Source organism: Mastacembelus armatus, chromosome 11 (assembly GCF_900324485.2).
Source record: "Mastacembelus armatus chromosome 11, fMasArm1.2, whole genome shotgun sequence".
NCBI lineage: Eukaryota > Metazoa > Chordata > Actinopteri > Synbranchiformes > Mastacembelidae > Mastacembelus > Mastacembelus armatus.
Genome location: NC_046643.1, coordinates 5,431,806 through 5,459,780, shown reverse-complemented (window position 1 = coordinate 5,459,780; position 27,975 = coordinate 5,431,806). Strand labels below are relative to the sequence as shown.

General features: G+C 39.0%; 1 protein-coding gene across 4 annotated transcripts in view; it reads right to left on the bottom strand.

Annotated features, from left to right (window-relative positions):
* The window catches only part of LOC113126586 (CMP-N-acetylneuraminate-beta-galactosamide-alpha-2,3-sialyltransferase 1), a 79,884-nt gene that overhangs the window by 27,589 nt on the left and 24,320 nt on the right, over window positions 1–27,975 (bottom strand). The window contains exon 1 of one of the 4 annotated variants that reach the window (XM_026300680.2): window positions 22,586–22,854. The exons of the other annotated variants lie outside the window; for them this stretch is intronic. The gene's annotated coding sequence lies outside the window, so the exon portion shown is untranslated. Of the gene's footprint in view, window positions 1–22,585; window positions 22,855–27,975 lie in introns of those variants that run through there. 4 annotated transcript variants of the gene reach the window in all.

Sequence of the window (27,975 nt, the reverse complement as noted above, 5' to 3'; positions counted from 1 at the left end):
GCTTCATAAACAGTTTGATCATGCTTCTGCAGACAGACTACAGAAGCTTCTAATCAGCTCAGGCAGCAAAGACACCGAACATCATCCTGCAATAAATTGTATTTGAATATGAGATATGTCAAAGATATATCAAAGCTAAACCAGTCTACCCCTGGCATCTCAGTACAATGAAACTGTGGCTGTGGATTTGCATGAGACTGAGCCAGGTGTGTGGTATCTCCACATTATAGATCAGTTTTCTCAGTTTAGCATAGGCAGCATTATGAACATGACAAGACCTTCTGAAATAATTAACCACTTTGTCCATGACTGAATGAGCATACATGGACCACCACAGATACCACTATAATAAGCATTATCAGCATACATCAGTCCTATTTATCTAGGTCAGTAGGAGTCTGCTAGACCACCTACTAGAGGCAATGAGAGTCAGTGTCGATTAGCATTAGCAAATAAAATGAATGTATGTTTTTACGTTTTTTTTGTTTTGATGCGTAAACCTAATCAAGACATTTTATTTCCTAAACCTAACCAAGACGTTTTGTTTCCTAAACCTACCTGACATATTTTAATGTCTATATATTGTACATAATGACGATAATGAAGATGACCAACTGAACTTTCCAGTAGGTTGCAGTAGGTGAGTAGGGACCTACTGACCCATAACTATAGTCTGAAGGGAAGCCCAAACGAGCTACGAATACGCACAGACAAAACAAAGATAACAGCAGCATACAGCCCATGGAACAATGGATTTCTTGAGCAACACAACCAAACACTTACAGACATCATACAGAAAGTGAAAGCAAGTAATGGTTGTGACTGGCGGACTGTGATGGACTGGGCTCTTATGGCCAACAACACCATGTAGAATGTCCATGGTTACAATCCTCATCAGCAGTGTTTGGACAGAATCCAAACCTTCGCTCTGTACTAACTGATAAGCCTCCAGCTTTAGAGGGTCGCACAAAGAGTGAGTGGGTGGGAAAACACATCTCTGCTTTATATGCATCTAGAAGAGCTACTACTAGCAGAATGCTCAGAAAGACTTTGACGAGCGCTGTGGAAACCACTGTGCCATGCAGACAACAGATGAAATGGGTGACAAGGTTTACTACAACCAAGTTGATTGTCCAGAGTGGAAAAGGATCAGGAATCATCATTGGTCAATATGGAGCAGTAGTATTTGTCAGACATGGAGGAACCTGCATTAGGGAGCATCATCTCAGAGCGAGAAAGGTAAATACAGAAAGTCAGGATCAACTTGTTGTACAAACTGACAACAGTCAAACGGTCAATGTGCAAGGACTAGAGGTTGTTGACACTAACAGACATCAAACAGAAGAGACAGTGGCTGAGGCACAGCACGAGGTGAGGCAAATGGGAAATAAAGAAGTGACACATAAAATGAACCCTTTAAAACTTTAAACTTAAACCCATGCTCCAAGTTGGACGTGAAGAGCATGACAGCTTCTGTTATGTGGGAATACACTTTGAGACTGTGGACAATGAAGTGCAAGTACATTAGGAGAGCTACATTAAGCATATGCAGCTCTTATATTTAGATCTCGCTCGAGCTGTGGAAACTGACCTCGTTGTGACACAGCAAAGGATCAACTAAGGTCAAGGATGTATACGGTGATGCCTTGTTTGGGAATCTTTCAGATGGGGACTCTCAAGGAGGGCACCTAATTGTTCTCTTGGGAGAAAATGGAAAATTCTCCCCTCTTTCTTGGCAGTCGAAGAGAGTCAAGAGGATTGTGAGGAGTACACTTGATGGTGAAACATTAGCAATGTCAGATGGAATTGATAATGCCATATCCCTCGCAACACTGTTCTCTGAACTAACAACTGGCAATACTGAACATATCACACCCATAATATGTGTCACAGAAACCCATTCACTTGTTAATGCACTGAATTCCACTAACTCGGTTGCTGAGAAAAGACATCGTCTGGAAATAAGCAGCACCACAGAACTCATTCAGACACAGAAGATTCAGACGGTGCTGTGGTACAAGAGCAACTTGCAGACTGCCTCGCCAAAAAGCGGGCATCAGCACTTCAGCTGCTCAGGACACTGCTGCTCAGTTAGAAATGGGTGTGAGGGAGGCAGAGGTGTTGGTGTAGTTGAACATGGTGGTTACCAATAAAGCTGGACTACAGTAGTATCACACAAGTGTCGTTTGTCAGGCAACATATTATGTGTCTGAGTGCTGACAATTTTTGGCTTTCACTGTTCACTCTCTAGTCTGTTTCCTTGTCTCTGGAACAAAGATCACAGTGACAGTGACCCCAGATCATCCCAATCTTCCCTCACAGCCGAGCAGGAGCTCCACAGTGAAAGATGATGCCAAACTGTAAGTGAGTAACACATCTAAGCAGAAATGGTTAAAGCTCTTTCGAGAGCTGGCTTTTACTATGGAATCACATAATATGAAAGGTTTTCTAATACTATTGAATCCACAGAGTATCAGTGCTCCAGTATGCCAGGTTTAGCTTTTTTAGTTTGTTTGCTAATTGGTCAGTTCAGCCCCTTGGTTGAGACTGAAATATTGACTGTTGAGCCACTACTTAATTAGCACCACACTGTATTTCTAATGTTGCTGAACCAACTTAGAATCAACATTATACTGTGTCTCCATGGAGATTTCAGGAACTCTTTAGCAATTTGATTTGACCCCATCAATTATAAGTGCTGGGGAACGAATTAAGCAAAATAAAATGACCTGCACTATGATGACTTGACAAATGACAAATTTCCTACTGTACCTCTAACTAACGTTTCATCTTTCACAAACAAAAGATATTTGGGGAAGAGACTGTATTCTGTCCGTTGAATAGTTTGAATGACAACAGCAGCAAAAGCAAACTGACTTGGCAAACTGAAACATGTAAATCAATCAGGCTTCTTACCAAATTATGCTAAACAAGGGAAATTAGAAATAAAACTTATATTAGCTTGTCTCAAATAAAGGCCTGAATTCGTAGGTTTCAGTTTTGGTGAAACTCACCATCCACCACACTGTAGTTTTTGCACATACGTAGTGAGCTTGCAAATTAAACTGACTGACTTCCTGTTACTTATGACTGTGTAGCAGTGCTCAAAATGTGTGTGCTCTAGAAAGCTGCAAACGCCAAAACAGTTGCAGCATTTTGCATGCTGTCCAATAGAACTTTTATCGGGTCTCTACTGAAAACTGGCTTCCTTGTCTTTGCTATGAAAATGTGACACATCATGTGTGCCAGAAACAGAAAACTCTGGGATAGAGGAGGCAGTGTGGAGCTTTGTGTAGGAGGAGATATTTTCTATCAGTGTTGTCACAAATTGTATAGGCCCCATAGAGATAACACAGATAATGGACTTCAATATGCAGTAGACTGTATGTTTTGAGAATTCATGTTACTTTATTGTACATTTGTAAGTCTTGGTTGCAATCCAACATAAAATGAACCCTTTAAAACTTTAAAAAGGTTTCAAAACTTTGGAAATTCAAGAAGCACATATGCAGGGAACAGATGAACTTTTTGGCAGACTTTTCAGTTACAGTGTGTGGGATTAAGACACACTGCATTAACCAACCTGGCCCTCCACAGGAAGAGGAGCCAGCTCGGCCATGTATAATCTATTGCTAGTGTTATCAGAACACTGCAGGGTGTTAATAATGTGAACCCCCATGTAGTTAGGAGGGTGCCAGTATGTGGACTACTGGATAGAGTTGGAGTCCTCCGTTTAACACTGCTGTGGACAGTAAGTGCTGGACAGTCACTAATAATATTTAATAATTAGGGTCTATGGAATTGTACCTTAACATGTAGTGTTAGTATGATATGTAGTGTACTGTCCAGAACAAATCACAACAATAATAGCACATTTTATCTCTGCCCTCTTTTGGGTTGAAGTGGAAGTAAACAAGCCACCATTATTGCAGTGATATCTCATTTTTAAACCACCAAACACTATAACTGCTTTTGCCAAGAAATATGCCCAGCAGATAAAATACATGCTACGTAGGAGAGGTGTAATATATATACACAGTAAATGTCTTGTTCATTTAATAATACTTATTATAAGTAGTATAACAAAAATATAGAATAGTAGTGGAATCCTAAATCATTTGCAGTTTGTTCTATACTTACCTTTTACTTTCTGGTAGAAGATCTTGTATTTGTATGTTTCTGTCAAACAGGACTCTGGTCTTATCTTTGACTGATGCTAAATTCCAGCATGTTTTCTTATGAGCCGTAACACAACCAAAATCTCTGAAAGACGATCAGTTATACTTTGGCTCATGTTCTTTTCATTTTTTTCTCTCCATACTCTCCTTTTTCCATCATTTTAATACTTGTTGATTTTTATTAAATCAATCCATAGAACTGTGTTCAAGAGCAATTGCTCAAACTCTGATTAATAACTCCACAGCACATTAGATTTTTCTGCCACATTACATAATCTTAACTAATCCATTTTGTACTGTAGACAGATATATTTTCAGGTAAAATACTGAAAGACCTCTAAGATGTCAGAAGGATTTCTGTGGTTAATTCTGGGGTCAATGCCAAGCTTTTCTTTTTATAATTTGAGTTAAGATTATATATTTGAGTTATAATCAGTCAACCTCATGCTGCATCATCAATGAAGATATAACATTGAAACATTTAAATAACTACATGTAGGTGCTGCATAAGCAGGATACACAAGAAAACCTCTTCACTGATGCAAAATAAATATACAAGCTCAAATCTCACATCTACAAGCAAAAATCATTTTGTGCTTCTCTCAAGAAAATTTTTACCCACAATTTAATCCCTGACACATCACAAGTATCCTCAAATATACACAATAAAGAGCAATTCTTCTTGAAGACGTCTGTCCTCTGTGTATAATAACAGTGTCGGTACTTGCACAACATTCACTGTCAAGACAACAACAACACAACACCGAAATGTGTAATTAGTGCTTCAATCATGCCATTTGAAAAAAGTGTACAACAAAATGGTTATGAAAGGGCTGAGAGCTGGTATTTTTCTAACTAGGGGACAAAAAATTTACATCTGGATAGTATCTTTAAACAGTTCTTCACATAATTATTTTCATTTAAAATCTTCTAAACATGACACTGCTCATATAAAATATATATGGTTTGTTTGAGTTCAGATTAAGGGGTGACAAGAGACAAATCAGGCATCCTAATATTGTAGGAAATAAAGCCGTCCAGTAGTCTATTCTGCAGACAGCGAATAGAAATGATACAGAACAATGAAATGAAAGGCCACTGTGGACACCTCACCCACCTACAAGCTCCTAAACTCAGTGGGGGGTTATTCACTCAGGTTGATGCAAATTGTCGTCGAGGCACAAAATGTTGTGTCGGTTTTTAAGGTTAGCAGGATATTTACAATAACTACAGGTGCAAATAAGACGCAGTTCAACTGTTTTGCATAAAGTGTTTCATAAGAAGGCCTGATGCTGAGCTGTTTCAGACACATGTTGCTTATATCTGAAAGGCTGTTACTGCAATATTGATCGGCGATATGGACACATGACTCACCAGGCACAGACCCGAAGGGCCAAGGGGTGAAGTGCAGGGTCACAGACTTAAGTTTAAAAGTCAAAACAAGACCATAAAGAAATCTGGTTGGATGGTTGGGTGGTTATGAATGTGTGTTTCCACCAACTACAAAATTAGAGGAGTTGCTTTGTTGAGAAAAACAGCTGGTGGTGCTAATTTTCCAGTTGGGTGCCATTAAACCACTGCAGAAGAAGAGAGCACAACAAGCTGACATAATTAGAATTGCATCAGTAAAACTTCAAACTGGAAAAAGAGAGAAATGTGGCATTTTTAGTTTCATCACTTGAGGAACACTGCAATTTCCTAAAGTTATTACGAGCAATATTAAATTATTGTACACTGACAGTTAAAAGCCAGAGTACACTTTCTGATTGAACTGAACAAATAGTGTTGGTAAAAACGTAAGCTCTGTTGACAAGATTACTGCTTTTAAAAGGCATTGTAGCTACTTCAGTCACACTGGCCAACACCTGCTCTAGACTGAGCTGTTCAAGGGGGATGTCACTGACAGGAAATAGAATGACTAGTTACATACTGCTGCTTTTTTTTTAACTTCTGCTTTGCAGGGCTAAAAGGAGAATTACTGTAAGGTAACGTTATGATAAATCTTAATGGGTTTACTACTATAACTGAAGTATTTTTATTGTCTAAATAGTGTTTCCCCCATTTCCCCCTGTCAAAGACATGTTTTCTGTCTCTCTATCTCTATAAATGAAGTGAGTCTCTCCTCAAACACATACTCTGTGGAGGTACCACCTCCACAGCCACAAACACATAGGAATCTCACCTAATAGCAGACTTTAAAAAGCCACTGAACCATTTAATAACCAGTCCAATCCATTGGATTGTTTTAAACTGTGACATCTTACTATGGATGACTAATATGAATTTACACAGACACCAACTGAAGTCAACTTTGTTCTCATCAATACTAAATCCAGTAACTGAAGTTTCATCAGTCTCAGTTTCATGTGAAGCTCAAATCAAATCAGAGATAACACGAGGACGCCTTGAGGTGGCCCCTGGAACCAATCACACCCTGTTAGTAAAATCGTCTGTAATCCAGGACACTGCAGGAGCACGTACCTGCATCGCCTGCAGCTTACATGGCAGCAGTATACTGTTAAAGGCACAGGGAGGAAAAGAAATCTGCAGTGCTATCACAGTCAGCTAAATGGGAGAAAGGAACATGGATCAGCTTGGTAATGGCAGCAGTCTGGAAGGCAAACTGAAGGGGGGCAGAGAAAGCTTCAGGAAGACATAGTCCTGCACAAATGCAGAAAAATGCACCACTGAACTCAATGGACTCAGACACACTGCAATATTATTATTTATATTTCATAGTCTGATCTTCTTGAAAAGTTATCTTTCTATTATAGCCATGGGTAGACAGCAATGTACTGTACTTTATGTTTTTTTCATTTTTATTATGTAAAGGTTATGAAAGACATCTTCACCCCAAAACTGTGCAGTAATAAAAACAAAAACTGGTTTTAATGTCTGTCTTGTCAGAACTTTAGATAAATATATGAACCATAACTGCTTCTCTCTTAGCCGATAGTGCACTTATATAACTGTACTGAAGGACTTAACGAAGCTAACTGGTGACTCTTGTCCATAGGTGTGAATGGTACATTGAATGGTGAACAAAGATCACGATGGAGGGTAGATTGTATTCTTACAAGAAGGCCAACAACAAGAAGAGTGATGAGTCATTCATTCATTCATTCATTATCTATAGTCACTGATCCCTATTCAGGATGAGTCATCTCAATGATCATATACATCAATTCCAGCAGATTCTTGAAGTAAAACTTTCATGCATATCAAAGAAGACCAAGACCCCAGCAGTGTCTTAAGCTCCCAGTGACAATGGCAACATCCCAATTAGTTATGTTTACAATGTTCACCATTGTAGTTTAGCACGCTGGAATACTAACATTTGTTTTATGTTATTCCAATTAGCACTAAACAAAGTGCAGCAATGTATTTCATTTTGCAGGTATTTGGTGATGAACCCAGATAATGGAGCAACTTAAATTTGGTGGCACCACATTAGAAATTAAGAGGTCAAATGTTATTCTATTTTATTCCAAGTGGGACATGAATGTGTGCACAAATGACAATCCATTGAACCGATGCAAAACACACATATGTAAGGAAAAGTCAGAGGATCACTAAATACAGCAGGAAAGATTGTCATCCTCTAGGTCTGTATCAGTTTTGAAGAAAAACTGACACAAACCACACATTACTGTCCCTACAGAAAAATGCGTCTCCAGTGATTAGAACAAGCTGATTGTGGAAATAATATGTTAAAACTAAGTATTCAACATGTCAGATTCACATTCAATCAACATTTCATTCTGAGGCTGCTTAAGTTTATTTTCAGGTTGTAACTACTGATTGTGAAAATTAGTGAATCAATTCACCTCTTTCCAAGAAATACCATTAGTCTGTCTGTCTGTCTGTTTGTTTCTACCTTCACTTCTGATGAAACTGAATATTTGTGTTACTCTCTTCTTACAGCTTATATTCAGTGGATGTGAGGGAAAAGCAAAGATCCAGACTGAATAAGTGGGCACAACAATGGATTTAGATATTGAAAGTTTAGTTTTAACACTGATAAGTGGTGACATTTCATACTGTCTGATTTTACTGGAAAAACAAAAAGTCTACATTCAGAAGTCCCTAAATGGAGCTGGAGTAGCACTCTATAGCACTGCCAAGGTCAGAGCAGTTTGTAAGTAACTGTAAGTCTACTAAGAACATGTTATTATCAACTACAGATGAAGAAAAAGCAACAAGTGGTACAAAGTGATCTGCCACAAAGCCACTTCAGCACTGCATGAAATTGGTTAATATTTGTGCCTACACTTTTCTCCCTTCACTTACATTTCTCAAAGCCCCCGCTCAGCTCAGACATCTCACTAAAAGTCAAACTAATGTATTTCATTCTGTAGCACAAGAGAATGTGCAAACAGAACACCTTTTTATAGCTGAGCTGCGGGACTGGGAGCAGAGGTTACCGGATACATTTTCACCCATTTGATGTCTCCAGAGCATTTTTTCCTGGCATACTCATCTCTCATGAAATGCGGGTTCAGGACAGGGCTGATACCTGCAAGTGCAGCCATTTAAATGTTGCATGTGCTGTGGACTAGTCTTTCTCCTACCCATCCCGATCTCTTATTACTCTGGATAGCAAAATGATTGATGACGAGGGTGCACGTGTTATGTGGGCTTGACTATGTGATGTTTAAATGTTTTTCATAAATGTCCTGAATTCTCTCTTTCCTTTCTCTGTCCTCCAAACTTTGAAAGTGCTCAGCAGAAGAGAGTGGCATGATGCCTTTTTCTTCAAACAAAACTCCCAGATTGTTTTATTATTCTCTTAGTTGTGGCATTAAAGTTGTCATGACGTTCTTTATTGTGCAACAAGTAAAGCTGACAAGCCCAATGTCTGTACTTATGAAATATCATTAAGCACATGAATATTCAAAGCTCTATTGTATTGCTGGTAGTAATAATAAACTCTAAATAGCTCAGTGGAGATGGCACTCTCGAGGGCCTACACATCAATCAAAATCCATTAATCCACAACAAATAACATCTGCAACATTTCAAATCACTGCTCACCAGTCATAGCAAACAGACAAGCAAATAAATAAATAGGTAAATCACCTGTGTCTGTTATCCAGTACTGCTTTTTCAATTATGTTCATGTCCCTAAAATCGCTCTGGATAATTACCTTCTCGAGCAGCTAGTTGTAATAACATGTCCTCATCAAACACCTAAGATCAGCTGTAATTTGCTGTAGCTTAATAAAAGCTGTGTGAGATGTCTAGCATGTGATCACAGCCCAGTCTGTGCTAAGTAAGCTTATATGGCTGTAACATAAATATAGTTGTAACATAGTTACATCCTCTGAACTTATTCATGCTCACAGCAGCCCAGGGGTCATGTGGTAGAAGAAATAATACTTAGATTGTGAATGCTGGTACATGGATTGGTTTACTGGGCACATGGCTTCAGTTTTCAGATGCAAACTACAAATAGACATCTGAAACGGTTCATCTGAAAACCAGAATCACTACTGGACAATTGACAATCATGTGCTGCCAATTGTCAATGATGCTAGTAGAAAAGTTGTGGTAACAACAGACTTCACCCCCTTGGTACTATGACTGCTGTACAAAATTTCATAGCAACCCATTCAATTGTTGTCGAAATACTTGGGTTTAGCTCAAAGTAGGTGGACTGACTAACAAACCAGCTGACACTGCCATCCATACAGCCAGACTGCTAACAGGGCTAAAAATACACTGGACAAACTATGACATGGTGACTCTAAATGACCATAACCATGACCAATCCTGCCTACTGCAATTCCTATTACATAACATCTGACTGTTAATGATATAACTCCAACAAGCTGATATTAGCTGATATAATAATCAGTTTAGAGTATGTTAGAGTATGTTTTAGGGATTTATTGTTATAATGTCACAGATGTTAATATCTTACAGACAGTTTGTTGCTATTGTATAGCAATAAGGTTCTTACTGCTGCTTTTGTACCACCAAAGTTTGTATCTCTAACACTGACTGCATCTGCCCTAACTTGTTAAGAGACTTGGGTTTGGGGTGTATTTATTTTGCCTCCTACTTCTCATCCTCTATATAAATGTAGAGTACAGAGTGGGTGGCTGTCGTTGTTTTGATTTTGATTCGTCACTCGTTGCCGTATCTGCAGGGGGTGCTATTTTACATAAATCTTACATAATCTACCTTTGAGCTGAAAAGGGGAATTTCTGGGGATTTCTTACAGCAACAAAATGTCAGCTCAGAGCGCGGGTCTTATCCTCTGGAGAAGACAGTTTTAATATTTAGCAGGAAATGTATTTTTTCCATTTTCTGTCAGCAATCTCTGTTTGGCATGCCGTACCTTCCTGGAGCTCATACATTCTGAGTAAATGTATCCCTCAGTGTACTCTAAATAAGTAGGGTGCTTTTAGGGTGCTTCAAAGGCTTTGTGGAGAGTTGTGAAGGCTCCAACCCTCTGAGGCTACTCTCCAGTTGTTTGAACAACAGTTTGCCTTTCTGCTTACCTTTCCACTCACATTAACTTTTAATACACATCCGCAGGGCATCAGAAATACTTTTTAAATATATAATCTACAATTTATTTGTACAGCGTTTCAGTCCCAAGCAGCTTTAGTTTCACAGTGATGCGTGCTGCTGTATTGCAGTCACACATAAAATTTGTATCTCATCTGTGTTTTAGGCCCCTTATCAGAGATCATGTTCTTCTAAAATATTAACCACACTGATAGACTGTGATTTTGTATTATGAATCAGATTAAAAGGATGAAAAACTGGATTCTCCCAATAAAAAACACTAGGTTCATGTGGTTTTATAGCACACCCCTGCCACCCGTATACACAGCATAGCTTCACTTTATGCTTCCACTCTCTTCAAGCCACTCCCATGTGCTGCCATGCACATCCTATACCACTCATCAATAAGCAGTCATAGAAGGCAGGCAGCCTTTGACAGGTTTTGATCATGTTGTGATCATGGCTCTTGTTTGTGAAATAAGGGATCACAACAACTGTGTGTCTCTGTGACTAACGGTGACATGAATATGCGAGAGACTGTGATAGATATAAACAGTGCTCATTTGTTATACAGGCTGCCTTAATGAGAAACTGAGAGGCAATTTATTTTTGTCATAGATTAATCATTTGGTATCAGTTGGAGTTTAGCTTCTCTGCATTGAGCTTGCTCTCAAATCAAAGATGAGGCAGTTAAATCTTGATTAATGTTTCTTGCTCTGATCAACTTAGCTGATCATCCAACCCCTCTGTGTTGATAAGGCTAAACAGCAACATTTGATACTGTATGTATGTTTTTAATGTATTTTTAAATTATACATGGCTGTTAACAAAACAGCATATCTTAACCTCAGTTCTACTAATTTCTACTAATTAAGTCCAGTGAAATTCTGCATTTTTCTTCCAGAAACCTCTGCAACGTATTCATCCTAATGGCAGCAACTGTCTGCACATCTAAAGCCTGATTTATCTTATTTGCCACATCAGTGAGTCACCCCTTTGCACTGACAGTATAGTCCCATATTTGATGATTTAACAATGTGATATGCTGATAATTTTTTTTTTCCAAAAACACTCAGCATTGATTTAAGTCCTCACAAAGCATAATGCAGTTTGAAATTAAACTTGTTTCACTGACATCGAATACTGAACAGTATTTGCACAATTCTTGAATGATGTTGATATTGAAACATGACAATAAATTTATCTGCAAAAAGCTGATATCAGCCAATTATATCTGCACACTGATTTACTAGTCAGGCAGACTAAAGACGTACCAGGGAAGTCAGAAATTCCTGAGAGACAAATACATTAACGGTTTTGTAATTGCTGTCAATGATGACAATTATGAGGCCAGGCTTATCCTTCAACTCTTTAGGTACCCATTTTCTGCACAACGATAATGTACATCTGTGGTTACACTGATTATAAACATGGAACCACTGATTTTTCCAATGACTATTCAACACAAACGTTGTGTAATTCTCCCCTGAAAGGAAGGAAAAGGACTATGGGCTTTAAAGATGCCAGACAGATGCTGGACAGAAAATATGATCTGTTCTGCAGTGAAGTTCGGTTTTATTTGTGTCAGTGCAGTAGACCTACACACTGTTACCTTTTACCACAATACATAAAAGGCAAACTATTTCCTGGATTGCACTGAGCATTGGCACTGGATGTAAATTGTGAGGTGTGGAACTGCCCAATATGGCCATAATTTCAAAGGATACTTGGCTGAGTTTAGTATAATGGACCTTTTGACAATGGCCATGTGGCAAATTCAATCATGACTGAAACTGCCAATTGACCAAACTCTTTGACTTGTAAGAAACCTATCTAATTGTCCAACAGGCAACTTGTTATTGAGGCAATAAATCAGGTACACGGCCCCAATCAAAATGGATGACTAACAATATGGGGGTTAAAACCACCATATTCTAAAATTAGTCAAGGGGAAAACCATTTTGGAGTTAACCTCAAGCTTAATTCTTCCAGTGTCCCAGCTTTATTCATCCATTTACAGGAGTCAGTCCTCAAAATGGAAAACAGATAGATTGTTTATTGCCTTCTCTTTCCTAATGATAGGACTTCATTTGCCAGCTTCTTTCTGATCTAGTTAATGTTTTGACCAGATAATGTGGCAATTTTATGTTTAAGGAAGGAAAAATGAGATAAGTGCAAAAGGTTCTATAAGAAAATACACAAATGGCATTACTTTCATTCAGTCAGCCCTGTACAATCTCTGCATGTTGATGCAGTTCTTATTCCATCAGTCTCAATATATTAATTTTCCCGGTTATTATTATATTTTATAAAACAGCACCACCTAACCCCGAGGTCATGTTTAAATGGGAAAATATGTTTCACGAGAGGGAGGTGGGACTATAGTATCTGTAACTGTGCTGCACTGTTCTGGAAAACCTTGACTGACTGGTGGTTTTCATTTATTATCATCCAACAGCTTATTTTCATTATATTCACTCTGGTGAATAACTACAAAGTATTAAGTCTCCACAGGCTTTTGATGGACTTGGAAGGCAATGGGACAAATAAAATAAGTTAATTTAAATTTGTAGATAGCAATGTGAAATCATCACAGGTGGATACAGGAGATCACTTGGTACTGGAGATAAGGAAAAACTGAATAATGGTGGCATTATCCTTTAAGCTGATTACTAGCCCCTATGAGATGACTTGACCTAATCTGACAAAGAGATTGTGTGTGTTTACTTGGATGATGAGAAAGGTATAGGTGTGCTTCACATCTTTATTAGATCCAACAGTAAAGAAACTTCATTTTTTTGCTTTTCTTAGTTCTCAGTTCATTTGATTAACCAATGGTGTGGATCTGTCTGCTTCATTTTCTTCCCTCCATGTTCTTTTTTGGCAGCCCAAATTTGATGGCAACATGAGCTTCATGGACAAATTTAGCTGTTTGATCACTGAAAATGAAAACTGCACACTATGAAACCCACACAGGCACTACTTTGTGCTTACATTTGTAAGAAATGAGATGAAGTCTGTTACACTGTGAAGCTCAGTGGTTGAGTACAACACTGTAGCTGCAAATTCATACACTCCCTCACTGGATGCTTATATTTTATAGTGGAAGCAGCACATCCATCCACAACAGCTGGACCGAAGTTAAACTCATTCAATTAATTACATCAGCGTTTTTATATATTAAATGAAAAAATGATACATCAATGTCCCTAACAAATTTGACATCACTGTTACATCATATATGCACATATGCAGGATTAGTTTTAGTTTAGTGATTTAGTTTATAAATCAGGTATTTTGTATAGAACAGCAAGCAGCTTCAACCTTATACCACTACAAATATGTAAAGACAATGAAGAAAGACAGGTATTAAATAAGGTAGTGATACTTACACAAAGGTACAGTAATATTGTTGCACACCCGATTTCCTGTGAACAACCTAAATTCCCAGAGAGTCTCAGGAGCGGCCAGAACAAACAAATATAGGATAGGGCTATAAAGGCCAAGTAGTAAAGATTAAACAGGGAGGGAATTACCTGTAATTGAACATGTTCTTTTTTAGCCAGAGCCCTAATTCCATGAGTGCAACAGTGACATGTCTTATTTTCCCAAGGTTGAATAACCAAGTAAGCAGCTGTTTTAGGGATCTAGACCTCCAGGCCATGAGGAAATCACAGCATTTCACTTAGATTTGATGATTTGACTAATTGTAAATTTGTTAGTGAATTTGCACACCCAAAGCACATTATCAGTTATGTCCTGAATGATTCATTTTGTGGCCTTGTCCTATGCTAATACAATTAAGAATAACATTTAAAAACGGAGTAACAATAATAATTGGAAAAAGAGATATGAACTATCAAATCTTTAAAAGGCGATAGAGTATGTTGGCCTCATTGCATGGCGTGTACCCATTAACAGACTGATCTGGTCTGCTGCTCTTAGGACTCTACTTAGCTTCTACTATTAAGCACTAATTAGTTCCTATGTCTTTACTTTTACTGGACATCCCAAATTCATTAAGACAGGCAAATATAGAGAAGATGAGTGGTATGATGAAAATTTAAATGGCTGGATATAAAAAAAAATGAAGGTCTTTTAATAAAATATGTAGAAATATATTTAGGAAACAAAAAGAAGTTAGGGAAAATAAAAATCCTGGCCAGTGTGTGAAAATATACGATTATTTAACAGCACCGTAATTACACCAAAATCCACCAGGACATAATTTGCTGGTTATGACATAGAGCATTAGTGCTCCTAAATATTCTAATTAAAAGTATGACTTCACATTTTAATTACTATTTTTAAAAGGTTGTGATTAAAGATGAAATTAGAAGATTTAAAAATCCATTTAGTATGAAATGCAATGAAAACCATAATTACAGATTGGAAGTAATGCAGCAGCAGGATCTTGCCAACATCAGGAGAATCCCCTGAGATGAATGACTATGCAGAAAGAAGCAGAAAGAAGCTCATTGGGGAAGCAAAGAGGCCAGCAGCAATTTTAACTGCAGTACGTACTGTACTGTGTGCTGGAGGCTTCCCGCTCGGAAGAACGGCTCATTTGCATGTTTGCAAGGTTTCTGGGCTGGTCAGGTGGCAAGACAGACACCACTTTCTTCTAAAAATAGCATTCAGTTCATCTTAATTATGTAAGAAGATGCACTCAGTGTCTTGAGGTGATGAGAAGAAGTGTCTTAGGATCGGACGAAACTGGAGTTTCAACTTGTTGGTTTTAATTCCCAAAGATTAGATGGTGAAGTCACAGAATCCTAGGAGCCCACGGTGGCCTCTCGCCTAGTGTCTGCTCATAGTGGCTCCACTGCCCCAGCAGCCCTATACAAGATTTTCAGTATAGCTAATGATTGGATGGATGGAAATGAACTTGCTTTTTCATCACAAGCTAGATGAGATCATTGTTAAAACTGTCATGTCAGTACTTGGTAAATATGAATATACAGCTAGCAGCCGGGCTGCATGGCTTAGCATGAAGACTAAAAAGTGAAGGAAACAGCAAGCATGGCTCAGTTCTAAGGTTAAACGTTTCTGCCTTCTCTGTAATTAACACAAGCTCACAAATTAACGCATCTTCATTTCACCTGTAGAAATACCAAAGTGTAAAAATGAAAATGGTGGCTCTATGCAATTCACTTTTATTGTCATTGCACAAAGTTCAACGAAAATTTGCTGTGAATCCTCACCCACACACCACATATTGCACAGTGCCCACATTCATTGCCATACAATGCAGGGTTATGTGCTGGACTATTACTTGCTACAGATTACTAACAAACTATAAGCTTGTTAATTATGTAAGACTCAATTAAAATAGCAGCTTTTTAGATGTGAACATTGAAGTGTTTCACATCTAGACATGGGCACAGATACAATTACTTGTTCAGCCCTTGGGCTTATACTCATTCATTAAGCTACAGCAGGATTAACAATATATTTAAACACAACAAGGACACACTATGCCACAGACACCAATCATCCAGCAGCAGTGGCTCAGTGTGTCAGTGCCTGACACAGGAATGGAAAGGTGACTGAATAGATGAGTGAACAAATGAATGGTTACATGCAGAGCTACTTTACTATTTTTTTTCTAAAAACAAATACATGCATTACAGTATGACTGGTGGTGAGTAAATCCTAGTCATCCTAAATGACACTCGTATTCTTTTTCAGGCGTGCTGGGGCTACACCACACTACAAGGCTGGAGAGGGGCTCTGGTTAGGGTAGAGGGGAAGATAAATGGCTTCAAGTACAAAGATATTTAGTGATGAAAAATCAGCTGCCCTCTAGAACAAAAACACAGTGCTCAAGTTAAAGAAGAAATCCATTCTTCAACTCGACAGCAAGCCAAAGTGCAGAGAGAATTCAACCACCAGTCTCTATCCTGGACTTTTACATTTCTACAAACTGTGAATTGACCAACAAGTGTCAACAGAGAAATCTCTTTCAGTCTGAGATATTCTCAGATGTTATTTCACCATATCCAAATGAAAATGTAAATATCTGGTTTGATTTAATAGGTTTTCATTTCAGCCTTCAAAGCAATAAAACAGAGAAAATTAGACAGAGGCTGCAGAGGTCTGATATCCAGGGCGTATCCACACAGAAGCCAGACAGATGTACTTCCAACACTGATTTCAGAATTACTGAAGACAGTAATTATTCATAATTATTGTAGAAGCCAACTAGCGTGTGTGTAGTGTTTTGAAGACCTAAATCCATGCCGATGTGTTTCAGCGCCTGCCTTTGAAAGTTTTGGCAGAACACCCAACTAGCTTCATCGTTGTTCAGTCAATTAAAATGTATTCAGTTCTGAAATGGCTTGGAGTAGAACTGAAGACAGCTGGCTCACTGTATTTAGGATGTATGTGGAGGTACAGCTTTTTAGAATCATTCAACAATTTGAGAAATCCACTTTCCTCATATTCTTTTCTTTGTAAGAGTGAAATGAGAAAAATCAATATCAATCTGTGCACTAAAGTGGCTATAATCAATATTTTCATATTAACAATTCATCACATGGCCACATGAAAGGGGTTGCTGGTAGTAATGATGCACAGAGAATTATCTCACGACTCCACAGTTCCCCTTAGTGCTACACAACATTTTGGGATTGGCTAACACAGTTGCCCTACCAATTTCATAAGGTGGCCAAACAAGTTGCTAAAAAAAAATCTATAAGTGCAGCTGTAAGTATAAATTCCTCGATTCAGGACGCAGTTAACCTAACTTTACATTTTGATCGGAGGCAGGGGAACAGCTGTCACCAAGGTCTTGTATTTGTTTAATCTGCACATCAAGTAAAAGGACAATATGTGATATTAAGAGAACTAATGCTTTGGAGATTGGTTTCAATGGATAATAGGTCATTTCCATTTGTCCTGCCCTTATGTGCAGTGTTGGCACAAAAGCATTGGTTTTGATTTAAGTCTGCAGGCCTAGTGATACTGAACTCAGTAACAAGACAGGAAGCTGTGCACAGACACTGCGCCCTGCTGTTATTTGCCATTTGACAGATTAAGCATGTAATTATGGTTAAAATAACAAACTATTGCTTTTACATTTTTTATGTAACTGTTTTCACACAATATTGATTATTATCATCTCGCTTAAAACAAATAGGTTGTTCAGAAATGTTTAAAATAATGTGTGAATTTTTTTTAGCATAACATAGAAGTCTAATTTTTACTGCACTATTCCTGCATATTTTAAAATCAGCGGCTCATTAGGCAGCTACATCTTCAATTGGGCTTTTCACACATATTTTAAGTGCTCCAGCAGTTAGGAATAGAGGAGTATTTACATTTTTTCTGCTTATTATTCCTGAAATGACCTCCAGAGCAAAATTAAGCTACACTCTGTAACTCTGGGTCCAGTCAAGAAGTCAATTTCACAGAGCAGAGCTGCTGTTTTCCATAGTATGTTTAATTAATGAACTGTTATTAACGATGGTAGCATTGGAGCATTAGGGAAAATAATGACTGTACTGTCAGTAATTATAGCAGTGATAGGCCTGTTTATTATGATTAGTCTGTATAAACCAGTGAGCCAGTATTGTGGTTATCTTTAAGGTCTCTCTATTGTTCTTTGTAGTGTTAATTATCATTTGGAAAACAGTGGGCACTTATTATTGCTACTGAAGTGCTGATTAAACACAAGCTGTATAGAAGAGAAATGACTAATTCTGACTAACTTTCTAGTGCGTGATGTATTGTATATACTCTATATGTGTATTGTATATACTCTATATGTGTATTGTATATACTGTATATGTGTATTGTATATTCTGTATATGTGTATTGTATATTCTGTATATGTGTATTGTATATTCTGTATATGTGCAGTCAGAAAGCACATGCTGCCAAGGCTCTAAGCCCAAACACAACAGTTCCTGGAAAAAACAAATGGCAACAACAACAAATCAAACGGATCAAGATCATCCTTTGCTTTGCTCTACTACGTTAACACATTCTGCCCTAAGGCTGCTAACATAACGCAGCTACAAAGAACTAGATATCGTGCATTTTTTTAAAATCCACTTTACATTTCAATGTCACATTGTTACCAGAAAACAAAGCGATGACACATTTGGGAATTAGTGCGAACTTTAGATGCTGGAGCAGCAAGACAAAGCCAGCCTGTTGACCTGGTGTGAAAAGACAAAAAGTTTTTTGTGCTCCTGGGCACAATGATACATGGCAGATTTTATCTGAGGGCTGTTTGTGTCATACACAGGGCACACCTATCTGGCCTTTTGAAAGGACAAAATACTGTGACTCCCATTGTCCAGTTTAGTCAAGATTGATGAGGATTATGGGTGAATTTTCTTCAGCTTCAGAGGCACAAAATGACTTTCACAGTCTTCACATTATTCTGTGAGTTCCTGGTGTTGGTTTTCAATTTATTGTGAGAGGCAGCTGCACTATCTTTTGATGAAATCACTGTCTTTTTGCAACAGTTTGCAGCTCAGTGGGATAAGTGAAGTGAATAAAATGCTTAATTTTGGTTGTGTTTTAGGGTGAAAATATTTAGAAGGAATCGATTTTAACTTTCATCCTTCACACAAATGGAAAAAACAGACTGATTGTCCCATCATCCCTAATTTAGCCTCTACAGACAGATGCTGAAGCAAACACCTTCCAAATGGCAGCTATTGTTTATATTCACAGGAACTTATTTTTCCCAGGATCCGGCACAGGCTGTGCGGAGTGTTGATGTGCTGCCACCTAACATCCCCTGCAGTGCTAAAAATCTGAAACAAAGAGGTGTGATGTATGACCATGTGTGTTTTGAAAGATCACACAATTTTTTTCTTTTTCATGGTGGCTTTAAAAAGCTTGTTCAGCTAACCTAACCTTTGTACCACTGTTTTGCAGCCCTACTATTTCAGCAAACCCGGTCAACATGTTGCGCACATTTCAGTGCCTTTCTTCTCTTTTCCCTCCTCTCCCCTCTGTCTCTCTCTCTCTGTCTCACACACACGTCTTCTTTTAAGAAGCTATGCCCACATAATGCCAATGCTGATGGTTTTCCTGGGAGCACCTGGCGAGTTAGAGGCTAGGCCAGGTGGCACACAGCTTTGACTGCCAATTAGAGCGGTGACCATGTGAGAGCTGCCCGAGATAACTTCTAATTAACAATGGACCTCCAAGGCATAACAATTAGCCTTTCCTCCAAAGAAACCCACAGAAAGGATGCATGTCATGCCCATTGACAATATTATTTTTTCCTCTTCAGTTGTCAAATAAAACCCTGCTGAAGACAAGAAAAGCAACTAAAAACAAGCACAAAGCCTTGCAGAGTGAGAGTCAGTGTATATACTAGTATATACAGTATGTACTATATATGTTCTCAAGTAAGGAAGGAAGGCACTTCCTCCAGTTACAGGCCTGTCAACAAGACTATGAGGAGAATAAAAGGTAAAACCAAATGTTTTATATTATGGTGACACTGAAGGAGTGTTGAGCACAGTGAAGGGACAATTTGCAGAGAACTGTTGAGGTTGACAACAAAATAGCTTGTGTGTCCATCAGAATAGCAAAGAAGAGAAAATCTCATGAGGATGCTGTGATATGGAGATGCATGGTCATGGAGCTAGGAAGAAACATCTGCTGCAGAGTACAGTATGGTTTGATGTAAGGCAGACATCCCACTTGAAATGCACCAGCTGTGGATTCCCTTCCTCTGCTCCTCTGAGTGCACCTGCCAATAACCATTATCAAACAAGGAGTCGCAGATAAAAGCCAGGCTATAATTTGACAAGACTAATTGCAGGAGTGATGTGTAGTCTGGATGTCGCTGATTGCACTGGGGAATGATTACGACAGCAATCACAAGATGACTTTCTGTGCTGTGGAGGCAGTCATCTTTAAACGGCCACTTTATACCCATGTGCAATTACCTCCAAAATGGGTAAAAGCAAAGATAAAGTTCAATGTTGTTTTATCAATGCCCATATACAGTATATGCCAAGTTTTCTCCATGTGTTCCTACAGAGCACAAGCCTGCTCGTGCTTGACAAAAAAAAAAAGAATTGGCGCTGAGGTGTTTCTTGGAAAACAGCCAGGACTGTTAAGTGGAAACAGAGGGCAAATCAGAAAGGCACGGAGAAGTCCAAGGGGAATACTGAAGGAAGAAGACAGTGTGACCAAATGAAGAGGCCTGAACAGAAAAGACTAACCATTAGTGAAATATAGTTGTACATGCTGCAGACACATGCAGAACACCACCCGAGGGAATGGAAACATTTTTGCCTTATAGCTGCAGGAGACTTGGTCCCAGACCTCGCTGTAAAAGCCGTGTAAAGGGTCTGATTGGGTCTGTGGTGAACCATAGGAATTCTTCTGTCTGGAGCCTGAATACTAGAACTGAATAACTGATTACAGTAAAGTCTGCACTGACTTAACTCAGCCTTCACACCACAGCAGCTACAGACCAGAGGAAATACCTTGCAAGATGGATCTTAAAACCACAAGTTGGACTGTTAGAGGAACTTGCAAAAACTTTGAACGAGACGTTAGGCACCCTTGTGGAATGCTATATGTTTCTGTACAGCATAGCGTGCTTTGAAGTGGAAACAGCAGCACAACTGCGACTGCAGTTTCATCAGACTTTTTCCCTGCAGCATGTCTTCATCTGGCTGGCAGCTGGTGAGAGTTGCCATGATTCACAGTGACTCATTGCTGCTCCCGTGCTCCATTGTTAAAAGGAGCCCACAAAGGACTTCAGAGGGAGAGCACAGATCTTTTAAAGTAAAATGCTTATTGAGGACTAAGTGAACTGCATATTATCAGGATTATACAAATGTCTCTCAAAATAGCTTCACTAATTTATATTGTGTAACAAAAGGCAAATTGCATTTGACAACTACCATTTTCAAATGTAATTGGGCTCCTTGATAACGGATGTCATCAAAGCAGCCCATCTCCATCTCTGCCTCCCTCCTCTCTAAATACTGCAGCATGGTCCCCCAAGGTCACACCATCCAATCTGATTGGAGATGCGATGATAAACCAGCTGAGCTAATGTATTCTACTTGCTTATTATTTATAATGGCAGGGAGAGGTTTCAGTGGAAAATCAACCAGCATGCCGTGGACACCTTTTAGTACCAACCAAGATGACAATCTCCTCTAAAAGAAGACACAAAAGAGACCGTTAGAAATTCATAACCCATAAACCTGAGATATTGAAAGCAGACTGATTAATGTTTGCAACTAATTACAAGGATTTCTTCCAAAGGAGACCGTTTTACTTGAGACTACTTCCAGGACACAACACACTGCACAACACAGATATCTCTCCCCCCTTCTGTACATCTGCTGTATATTCAACAGTTGCTCACTCTCAGTCCACAGCTGAACATAGTGACTGGGATATAGTCTTTTTGAAGTCAGAAAGCTGAGCAGTGCATGAGTTAGCCAGCAGCCCCCCTACTGAAGAATCTAAAGCCAAGAAATCAAAACCAGTCCTCCAAAAAAAAGTTGTTTTCTCGCAGCATCATACAACAGAAGGGGTGGGGGCCTACACAACACATGAAGACAGGAAGGGGGATGTGCACAAACATGCTCACACTGAAACCTGAAAAGCCCGAGTATGAATTATGAATTATAAACCCTGATGGCCACTCCTCTAAATCTAAATCTAATCTACAGGTGTAATCTAAAGATCAACAACAGTTTGTGAGACAAGAGAAACATGAAGCTGCTTTCTATTAATCAGCAGAAAGTTACCTGATCCGCTGCACTTTCACACTTTAAGCTGCATGTGCGCGGATCTGTTTAAGGTCCTGAGATTAAAAGCTATAATTAGAATATAGGACGACACCAACGCGGTGCATCGGGTTAAAAGACGCGTTTTGTTTCGATACTCACTTAAAGTCGAGCCCGGGCTGCGAGTGAAGTCCCGTTATTTCCGCGCTGTGCGGCAGCGGCAGCAGCGGCAGCAGCAGCAGCAGCAGCAGCTCCACGGAGAACCAACGAAACGCGAGCAAATCAAACCAGTCACAGCTCCAAGGGTCCCATTTAAGGGGAAAACAAGCTCCAAACTGGCAACCCCACACCGCTGCCTCTTTGAATATGAAAACACCAGGAGGAGGTTAACCTCCCGCTTATTGAAACACGCACATCCATGTGTGCGTGTTTCTGTAGAAGAGGAAGATGAGTTTCCTCGTCTATATCGTTACTCGCTCCGAGGCAATAAGACGCATGTTAATTCCTGAGCACTGACCATGAGGGGCACAACACTGCTACGCCCCTCAGCATCCTCACTCACACACACCCACATCAGGATTGTTTTGACATGCGTGACCAGGTCCTGCTGTATAGCCTCCAGCTTCTCGCTGCAGGAATTAACAATAAGCCCCTATAATAAAGAATCCCTCATCAGCTATTGGCCAACTTTACATAGTCTACCACAAAGCTGTAAACTCACACTGATTTAAACTCAGATGAAATGTTTTATTAGAAGCGTTCCTTGATAAAAATCAAACCTATAATATCCCTCAGGGTGCATGATGTTTGTCTATATCTGTAGACTTTCCTTAGCACTATAGCTTGTTCCCATAAGTGAAGTAGACTAATAGGATAATAGAGGTGACTGCAGTGAGTCTAAGCACGGTGAACTCAGCCAAGCTGAAGTTCACTCAGCCATAGCCTCAGGCCTGCAGAGACCTGCTGGTCAGATTTATGCCCTCAGATAGCTGACTGCTCACCTTTACCCCCTGAGGCCACTAAAAAGCATTTAGTGTTCCTATATATAAGGTGATTGATTTATGAAAACTGGCAACGTTCAGAATAAATTCTCAGTAAAGAACTGCTTTCATGTCTTAGTATCAGCCTTTATCAGTCATAAAAGTATACAGAATGGTATTTCAAGGTCCATGAATACCTAAATATTTTCACTGGTTTTTAATAACTGGACAGTGAGTTCTGTATTTAAGGACCCTATACCTGTACCCACATACAGCTTGTGAAAAACAAGATACAGTTCCTGGAAAACATGCAGCTAAAGATATTTTCTGAATAGACTCCTGTTGTTCATTTGAATCAGTTACTATAAAAAGTGACTTGTACGTAGACAAGATAGCAACCGTCAAAGGGAAGTACATGGTTTAACCAAGAGAGGTACTGTGTATCACATCAGTGTAACTTTGTATTGCAATTTGATGCCCACGTCTGCATTTCTGCAGCTTGTCATGGGGATGTGACCCCAGAGGTCCCTAAGAGCCACTGTTTGCATGCAGATAAGAATATCGTTTCATAGAACATTTCCTCTCCGGTTGCAATTTGCATGCAGTGTTAGGTTCAACAGATGGGTAGGCACTTGGCTGGATGGGGACTTGACAGGCCAGCTGAACATACAGGGGAGGAATGATGGTTACTGGCAGTGTGTCGAGGGCTGGTGGGAATGAAGTGTGTGGGGAGGTGCAGACAACATGGGTAAACTGCAAGATGGAAAATTGAGCTTGATTTAGAGTACTGTAAAATCTTGTTTTTTTTCTCGCTTTTGGCAACATCTGTGGTCCTGATGATGGTGGAACTGGTTGCCATGGTGTTTTAAGCCAAATGTAGCCACTGGCTTATACTACAGTTTTAACATTTTTTAAAGAATCTGGTTGGTTTCTTACATTTCCAAAATTAAATCTAACATTTATGACATTAACTAGAAAAGAGAAACACAATACCATGCTAGGTGAACTTGTAAGGACATGAGAAAACTGCTTTTGGTATAAATTTAGCTATTTAAATTGGAAATCAACTCCTTAGTTCTGCTCCTTCTTTTCGTCATACATCAAAAACTATACATTTTGGGTTGATTGAGGCAGATTTCTTAATTTCTTAGTACTTTAAATTAAAAGGTCCTTGATTTCCGAATCTGCAGGCAATCATGGATCTTATTTCTTTTGCTCTCTAAAATGACAGCTGCCACTAGCATCTTTTATTAGCTGTAGCTAGACAGTAGAATTTATCATTTGTGCTATACACTGATTAAAAATGCTGTCTGTGGCTCACATTTTAAGGTTTCCAGCTGTTTTAAAAGTAAGAATAATGGAAGAGACATTTCAAATATGTCCTTTTACACATGTAAAATTGATGTGCCAGTGTTGCAGTTGTGAACAGGACTTAAATTAATGCAGGGGCACGCAGGGGCAACTGTCTATTAATACCTTCAGTATAAGGTAATGTTGTTTTGAAGGTAAATGAATAAAAATGTAGACGTTTGTGAAATTTAGATTAATTGGTCCCTTCTTCAACTGACAGCCTTGGCAGACTTATTTTTCAGTGTCATGCGTTTGTCCCCAGGTCTTAAAATTTTAATGTAGGAGATAATGTCAGCTTGTAATTACAAAAAAGGGCAAGATTGGATTTGTGCACTTTCTGCAGTGCCGCCAGTGTTACACTGAAGGCCCAGTATTGGCCAATCAATACTGTGAACATTAACAATCCCCTACAAATACCAGCCTGGAGATGTTGAATTAACAATGAATAGAGCGATAAATAGATTTGTACCTTCAAATATATATATATTTTTTTGTATTAGAATTAGAGAGTGTTTTCCTGAGGAAAAAAATACAGCTTGCAGTCAGCATTTCTATCATTTTATTTTGCCATTACACATTATAGATTAGGTCCCAAGACAATATTTTTACTGCTGTCTCAAGTCACTAACATAGCCCAAAGTGTCCCAAGATACAGGTATATATCAAATCTGCAATGTATTGGTGTTGCAGTAAGTTCAGTGTACCTAAGCTTTATAAGTCCAGTCCTAAGGTAACTGGATATATATTTCATGCACAAAGGGTGAACAAACAAGGTATTATTACATTATATAACGCCAGCAGTTTGCTTGAAGTTGGTACAGTGACTGATCAGTTAAATGAAGTAAAACTTAATTGATTTCTAAATCTGGGGCTGAAATTGTTGCTCACATGGACTTATATGTGCAAAGTGGATGGGAATCTGGTCTGTTTTCTCTGTACGATTGACACCAAATGGAAATTGAAAATGATGGTTTCCACTGAAATAGTGTTAAATGGGAAAAACATGTTATACTACATGAATAGCATGGAGCACCAGAATAAGAGATTCTCACAAGAATGTGTATTTTTTTTTAACACAGAGGGTGCTATGCATGCTGAGCTTCAGCTGCAGTATCTGTGCGCCAAATAGCAATATCTCCCAGCATGAGGCATACAGCCCTCTGGCAGTATCCTTCTCACACAGAGCCAAGGTCACTTGGCTAACTACAGTATCTCATCTCACAATGCAAAAGGATTACCGGTCTGTTGGGCTATTCTCTGGTGGGAAAGCTTATTCACTGTCGCTCCTCTTCAACAGACCCTCCATCATGAAGGGCTGTTGATTCTGAGGTGTGTGCTCTTTATCATTCAGTGTGGAATGTGTTGCTGTCATTTTCACTGTTTTCCACTTGCACACCTAATTACACCTGTGGAAAAATGGAACGGGATGCATTTTGGCTGTTTTCCAGCAATGGTTCTTTCACCTCCTCCTACACATTCTTTTTCCCCTTCACTTCTCCAAACACTGTACATTCAACTGTAGGGTACTAAATTCACATATATTGCTTGCTGCTAGTTTTTGCTCAAGTTTTCCTTCCAGCACAGTCAGATAAAATTATTAGTCTTCAAGCTGGGATGATAAACATGGTTTCTAAGGAGAGAAATCCACAAGGCAGACTTTTCAAGGGATTATTGTGGAGGCAAGTAAGCTTTGTTGTCATGACAGTGCAACATTTCATCAGTGATCCAGGGAGAAGAACTCAAATTATTAAGCAAACTGCTCAAGATTTGTTTGTTCTATAACAAATAAATCAAAGTTGGTGTCATGTAATTAATTGCATTATTGGCATGTAGCTGTTTTGTGGCTCTGCAGCAATGGACAATTAAAATTAGACAATGGGAGATATGAATGACTGAGTGTAATGGCCCCAAAGGCTGCCACTACCCAGTTCAGCAGCAGCTTCACATGAGAGCGAGAACCTCAGGACTATTTTACAGAGCAGACTATCAATTCACTGCTCCCAGGAGAAAACCCATCTCTCTACTGAGAGATGCCGTTATTTCATATCTTTGTCCAATTATATTATGCTTGCAGGGGCCGTGTGTGTGTGTGTGTGTTTGGTATTACTAACATTGCAGGGTCCTGTAAAACACTCATTGTTGGGACTCAACTACCTTGTAGAGACCATATGTCCCCACAAGATCAATAATTTTACACCGTAATGACTTGTGCTCAGGTTAAGGTATGGGTTAGGGTTAAACTGGTAGTGGTTATGGTTGAGGTTAGTCTTCAGAACTGACTGGGCAGGCTTGACAAGGACACTAAGTACTAGGGATATAATCAAAAGTATTAAGTGTTCACAGTCAGTAAAAATAGTGTGAGAGCAACAAGGCCTCTGAGGAAAGATGAGAAGCAGAGTCTCTAAGGAGGGTGTCGGAATCTTGTCTTCTTGATGGAAAATCATAATCAAAAGCACTATGAGCACTGTGGGTGAAGACAGAAATGTAGCCTGCAGAGTCCATCTAAAGCTGCAGTCTTTGTGCCATCATGTGAAAATTGATTCAGAGATACTTTCACTTTTGATCTCTGAGTAGTTTTTGTTCCTAAAGTCCTCCAGCACTGGATCACAGCATGGGCGTCTGATGGGCTATTGGCATGCTGTGACACTTGCCTTCTCTTAGCCTCTCTAAGCCCAAACAGATCTTGCAGTGTGGTTTAATAAAATAATACCAATGTTGAAATGAAAGATAAAGTTAAATCCTGCTGAAAATCTGTAGAGGCTGCAGCACCTTATTTGTAGTAGGGCTAAAATCTGATTTGACTTTTCATATGGATTTATAGTAAAGAACATGAAATTTAATCAATCAAACGAGGAGCATGAATGTATTTACTGTTTGATTATGAAATAATTATGTGAAAGATGAACGTCATATAGAGTTTCCAAATGGAAATGATTAATCCTCAGGGAAGTTAATCCACCTGAAGTTGGAAATGGAAAAAATAAACAAAAGAAACCCAACAAATGCAAGGTGAAAAGTCCAATGCCATGCTAATGATTATGTGAGGCAGAACTTAGGCACAATGGTGCTTTGAGGTAAATGCTAATTAAAACATGCTAACATATTCCCAGTGACAACACTTAGAACAGGTTAAGCAGGTATGGTGACATCTAACATCCAGCAGATTAACTTCTATTGCAGTGGCTGTATGGCTAAAAATAAAACCTACCAAACACACACTCT